Source organism: Mastacembelus armatus, chromosome 9, assembly GCF_900324485.2.
Source record: "Mastacembelus armatus chromosome 9, fMasArm1.2, whole genome shotgun sequence".
Lineage (NCBI taxonomy): Eukaryota > Metazoa > Chordata > Actinopteri > Synbranchiformes > Mastacembelidae > Mastacembelus > Mastacembelus armatus.
Window position 1 is genome coordinate 13,338,691 of NC_046641.1, and position 6,884 is coordinate 13,345,574.

Below are 6,884 nucleotides of genomic sequence, written 5' to 3' on the forward strand. Positions count from 1 at the left end.
GAGACAGATGTGGTACTGTTTTATATCACACACTGTCTTATCAACAAACTCCAGTCAGTGATAAAACATTTGTAATGACAGCTGTATAAAAGGAAACAAACTGAGAAGTCTCCGTAGTGCCTGCCTTACTGGTATGGTGAGTGGAGATTTTTCCAGTCACTGGCAGTAACAACACAAAGATGAAGATAAAGGGGAAGCTACAGTATGCATGGTCCTTCAACTGATGTAGCTGAGGGACATTTATCCAGTTCTCCTCTGCCATCTAGTGGTGTCACTGTGCACAACTTACCCAGCACTTGCTCAGACTCCAGCACTGAGACAGAAAATGTGATAAAAATATACCTGGCTGATAGGTAAATTACTGAAAAAACAACTTGTAAAGAATTTGCTATTTGTTATTGGTGGTTGTCTAACTATGGTATAGAAGTTATTTCATATGATTTCATATCACCTAGGACCCGAAATAAAAGGATTAATAGAATATAAAATATACTGTTTCCATGTTTTATGCTAAAACCTATAGAGATTTTGTTGACATGTTTTTGAATGTTTTGATTTCTTTAAATACTTGTCAGACGTGAAATATTAAAAGTCAAGGAAGCAGCAGGTTATTTGCACAGCACTGAATCCAAAATTGCCTAAGGGAACCACAAGGGATATAGGATATGAGTGAAGAACGAAAATGTAATGAGGGGGGTGAAAAGATTTACTACCTCAATACTTATCTGGGACAAACAAGGAGAGATGATATGTTAACTCAGGTCAGGATCAAACTGGGAGACTGGATGCCTACAGATATCTGATGGACAGCTTTATATGCATTTGAGGGCCATTTTAACTGATAAATCACAGTAAATTTAGTCAGTTCACTGGAAACACACACACACACACGTTCCTTTCTTGACTTTACCATGGGGTGGCATGGTACAGCAGTGGTTAGAACCTTTACCTCACAGCAAGAATTTTCTGGGTTTGAAATCTGGTCAACTTGGGTTCTTTCTATATGGAGTTTGCATGCTCTCCCCATGTCTGTGTGGGGTTTCTCTTCCACTCACTAACCAATTACTAACTACCTAATTTACATTTTACATGACAATATGCCATGGTATGGCATATATGTACTATATGTTTATTGCCTTTGAGACGGCTGCTTTTTCTTGCCAGTACGGAGTAAAAATCCATTTGCAATATTGTTTTTCATGAAACGATGGCTACATGGAACACAAGAGATTAAAAAAATCATAAGGTACACTTTAGGGAACAGTCAGCTGCTGCAGTAATGTGAAATATTACTTACAAGCGATTTATGGGCCTAATATTGCTGATGATTATACAGTACCAGTCAAAAGTTTGGACACACTTTTGCATTGAATTGAAAGAGAAAGTGCTTCCAAACATTTGACTGGTAGTGTATTTTATGTATAGCTCTGTGCAGATTCAACTTCAGTTGAAAAACAATGTACGATGTCAGTATGAATGAAAAAGACAATGAGGGAGAATGAGGAGAAGAAAGGACAAGAAACAAGAAGTGCAAGGGAGGAGGAGGCTGGAAGCTGATGTCCATCCCTTTGAGTCCCATTCAAATTCTCACGCTCCTCCCTCCTCTCATTCCTCATCTCCTTTCCTGCCCTGCCTCTTTTCCTCTGCTTATTTTTCTTCCAAAGAAGCCTTACACACAGGTTCTTCTAAGCTCTTCAATAAAGGAATTATTCCATCTTCCTCTCAGCTCCATCAATCTTTTCCTCACAGTAGGCCAACTACCACCACAAAACACTCCATCTGCAGCTACAACCACCATGTTTCTAACACTTGTTGGCATTAATCTGTCACAGTAGCAAATTTCAGAAATATCTGATTCAGCTTTGTTACATTAAAGCCAAATAGAAAAGCATCTGGCGATGTTGTTTCCAATGCAGAAAGCTCATAATACAATAATACCCTCAGTGGACCATTAGAGTAATTACTGGTTATCTTTTACAAGGTGTAACTGGGGCCAAAACAGACAGCAACTCCCCTTGTGACACCCAGCGAGTCCTCACTTTGTCCCAATCTGTTGCTTTGGATGTACAGCCAGCCTCCTCCCACCTGTCTTCTATTCTTCCTTTCTAATCAAGCGTCCCTGCCAATCAATTTGATCACCATGACAACATTTCTCATGACGCCCCCTCCGAACACCACCACCAGCACCCACCCCAATAAACAAAAACAAAACGTATACACACAAAAGAAGCTGAATTCCGACAGCTCAGGATTGATGAGGGGGAGTCCTGTCAAAGGCCAGAGATTAGATTTGGACTGAAGCGTGCTCTCACTCACTGCACACGCACCCGCGCGCACACGCATACACACACAAACACACACCTCGGCGCAGCTCAGAGGCAGCAGGTGCTTTTGGTTAAACCTTAATTACATGATCTCTGGTTTCTCTAATTGATATGGTAATCACTATGTAATTAATGCAAAAGCAGAAATACCAGCAGCTCTCCTAATGAATGGATTTATTTGATTAGATATCCTCCTGTATATTTCTGCATGCTGCCATACAGAGGACAGCAAGATATATAGAACAGCTGTTGGTGGTTGTTGTCAGTGTTGCTACCACCAGCATGCCATAACTACAACCCCAGGTCTAACAGAGCTTAATATACACAAACAAACACAAACAAAGCTGCTTGCAACAAATCATGAAGAGAAAAATACTGAAAGAAAAACAAATTCTGTCTTCTAGTAAAAAAAAACACTGAAAGGACAGAAAAAGTAAGTTCTGTTCTTTCACAGGTAGGTGGTGCTATCTGGCTGCCTCACACACACTGGAGCCACAGTTTGCATGAATGAAAATGATCGTGAGCAGCACTGTTGCATCCTCTGATATTTAGAAAATCATTAAATCAAAAAAAAAGCTGTCATAATAAATATAACTTCAGATTTATAACATATTAGATTTTGGTTTGAAGACAACTCACATCTATTTAGAGCAGCAATAATAAGCTGAAACACTTTCACACACACACACACACACACACACACACACACACACACACACACACACACACCTTCACTCACTTCTAAACACAGTGTGAGCAACAACTTCATCACTGGCAATGAGTCAACTGTGATAAGTAGATGTCACCCAGTGGCAATTACTCTCTGGCTCTGCAACAACACAAGGAGAGAGGAGGGGGAACATCTGGGGCCAGACTCCAGACTCCAGTGATGGGTCACCTTCCGGGGATAAGAAATCATTTCTCACAGTTACAGCGAAACATCCCCACTTCTCTTGCGAGTTATCTGGAGGGATGTTTAATAGTAAAGTTTGTGAAAGCACATGTGTGCCCTGGCTATGTGTGAGGAGCAGAGATCTCAGGCCTAAAAGTCTTTAAAAAAAAAACAGAACAAAACATTGCTGTGACAGGTGAGCTGGACACCAGTGTACCTGTCAGTCCAGAGTAGGACTGAAAGGATTGTTTACATGTTTATATCAACACAACTAACAGCAGGTTGTTTATTTAACTAAGAAGCATTTGCAGCTTTAACTAAAAGATGAAGAGCATGTAACTTACATCTCATGGAAAGAGGTGCAGCAGCTGGTTTTCTCTCTCAAGTGGGTGTCCACAGATTTCTCCACCTCGGGGGAGGAAATACTCCCCTGCTGTCCGGACTGCCAGAAGTTAAAAAGTGAGCTCAACATCTGATGAGTCACAACATCTTGTGTTTTGTTCCCCTTCGGGAATTTGGCATCAAGAAAAGTCAGAGACTTGTCTTTGAAAAAAAAAAAGTTTGAGGAGCGCGTGGGAATGGAGTCATCTTAACCAGCTGATGACGTGTTTCCTGTTTAGCCCTCCAAACCCAAAACAGTTATGAAAATATCAATGAAAAGTTAGTCAGTCAGTTAAAATGACCACAAAACAATAAAATAAGGCGTGGGTTAGGGTTTGGATAAGTTGCTCGCTAATTTTATCTGGGTGGACCGCAGTTTGCGTGAAGCGCCACCTCGCAGAGACAGACGGGAGAGGAGCTGGTGTCGCTAATGAATATGGTGGAGCGCTACTCCGCTAACGAACTTACCTCTGAATAATGTGTTTCTTACGGGGCCACTCGGGCCACGGTTGATGGATAGCCTTACAGAAGCCGGGTCAATTAGCCAGGGTGGATTTCCCTCCGTGTCGACTGCAGACACCACCGGCAGAGCGCACACCTCTGTCACGCGGCCTGGCTGTAATTAATCACCGGCGCGAGGCCTTCTCACCTCAGTCCGCCGCGCGCACAAACAGCCAATATGTGCGTTTGGCCCAAATTACATCCCCACTCCTCTAGTCTGGCTGATTGTCAACATTATACCCAAAATAGGAAAAAGATCGTGACATAATGTCTTTCCTACCAACAACTATCTATCTGCAGCTTACTAGTTATTTTCCAAACAGATGTTTACTAACAAGGCAGACCTAACAAACAAACAAAAAGTGAAACCCCAACAGGTCAGTGAAATTGGATAAAGCAGCAACTGGGTGCCACAGGATGGATTTACTTTATGTTAGCGCAAACCATCCACAGTCAACGCTGTCAGGTAAAAGCACAAGCTGTGTCTAAATGTAAACAAAAGGATAAACCCCATCACCAGAAGCCAAAACACACAAATGGGTACTGGAAGATCTTTTAAAACAAGGTTTAACTTATAATGGTGTAATGTGGATGTTTGTCCATGCACATGAGAATCACACAACTATCTTGCCTGTTATCAATGAACTCAAAATCAATACAATAAAATGATTAATGGCCATTTAATAAAATCTACCTAAATAATCAAGAATTCAGGAGCATCATATGAGGAACATATAATAACTTTCAAAATGTAATTTCGATGATTCATTTTAGTTACACCTCTAACCCCACAAAGCTGTTAATGTGTAGTTCTCTCACTCTCTTGCATGCACACACACACACAAACACAGCACTGTGCAGAGCACAACCAGGGCCAGGGAAGTCATTCCGTGTTCACACAACACACTTCTGTGGTCTGTGAACAAAAGCAAACTGGCCGACAGATGAGGTTTGTGCATGACAGCATGTGTTGCTGCTGCTGTGCTCTGTGTGTGCGTGTACTCACGTGGTGTGTTGTTCTTATGCATATGTACATGCATGCATGTCTGAGCTGCATGTGTGTACTTATATGTGCATGTGTATGTCTGTGTGTGTATGCATATGTGTGTGTGTGTGTGTGTGTATGTTGTTGGGAGGGTGGTGGTCTCATGGGGCAGCTCTGTGTCTGTCCCATCTGCCACCCCACTCTACTGACACCCAAGGGAATGGCAGAAGGGGTGGGGGATTCATTTTGGAAAAAGGAATCAGGGTCCAGTGGTCTAATGGGCAACAATGAAGGTTTTACTAAGGCAAAGGACACTGGCTGGGTGTGTAGAAGCCAATCTACCAATCTTTTTGACAAAACAGTGGGCCGCTACTGTCAAGTGCTACCTCTGTCTGCCTAATAAGGCACGCGCACCCTGAAATTATGCATTAAATGAGAAAGGGGCGCCCTGTATTTTCCATATACACACACAGATTTTATACATACCCCGGGCTAATGTTAGCCTAATGCATGTCCATGCTGTGGCCAGAGGGCTAATTGGGTATATAAACACAAACACATCCCTTGAGAGGAAGGAGAGAAAGGGTGTATTTTCTGCTATATGCTTCCTCTTTTGTAAGGCAGACTGTAACTTAAACACAGAGGCATATCAGTACTTTAGCTATACCAATAATGAATGATGACATGGCTTTTGCTCTCATATGCCCAGCAGCTATTGCTCTTTTGTAGCTGTGCATGCAGTGTGATGTGGAACGACTTGGTGGCAGGTGGCATCTCATCCTGTCTTTATCCAAGCTGTGATAAGAAGACGGTAAATGGCAGCCACAACAACAGCAACAACAAAACAGTCATGTGTAAGAGGAGCATATGGCTCCTGCACCACTGGGCAGAAGGAGCACTCAGCAAGATGAATGCTGAGGTGCTGGCAACAAAGCTGACTTTAACTTGTCAAATTAACAGCATATCAAGAGAGAGAGAGAGAGAGAGATGAGGAGGAAGAGGCAGCAGCTTTTTGACAAGTGCTACTGATGGTGACAAAGACAGCACAGAGAGAAACAGTGGACTTGCTGCCGAGGTCACGTCACAGACAGTGTCAGATGTTTGAAGTCCACATGTCTTTCACTGAGCAGAGTTGTTGACACTCTGTTTGTCCATGCATGTATCACAGAAATACACACGCACAAATAGACATGCATCCACTGGGTGCTACCCTGCCCCCTCACTGCTTTGAGCGTTATGTTAATGAAACAGTTGCTGTTTCCTGGCATAACATTAATTACACGATCAAAATAGAGTGAGTAATTAACTGCCCTTCTTTACTAGTGCTAATTACATTAGCGGTGAAGGGCCATTTTGGGGAGCAAAAGAGAGAGGGGAGAAAGAAAGATGAGATGAGGTGGTATCAAACAAAGAACAGAAAACCAGGCAGCAGTGAGGCACATGCCTATGCGTGTGTGTGTGTGTGTTTGCGTTGGTGTGTATGTGTGTGTGTGGGTGCATTTAAGGAGAAAGGAATGGATAGAGAGGAGGAGGCCACGCTAGAGGGAGACTCATGTGGTTCTCACTTGGGCCCCCAGGAGGCTTGGTCCTCAGAGAAAAGCAGGCTTATTGGAGAGGAGAGAGATGGTGGAGGGGGGTAGGGGGGTTGTTGTTTATCTTGACATGCTCTACTCAGTCTTTAACGCTCGCATCACAATTAAGATGCTGCGGCTCATCAGCTATGTATACAAAACAGTGTAGGAAGCTGCACGAGCACACAGGTGATGAAAACAGTAACAAAAACAGATCCAGCAGATCCTCG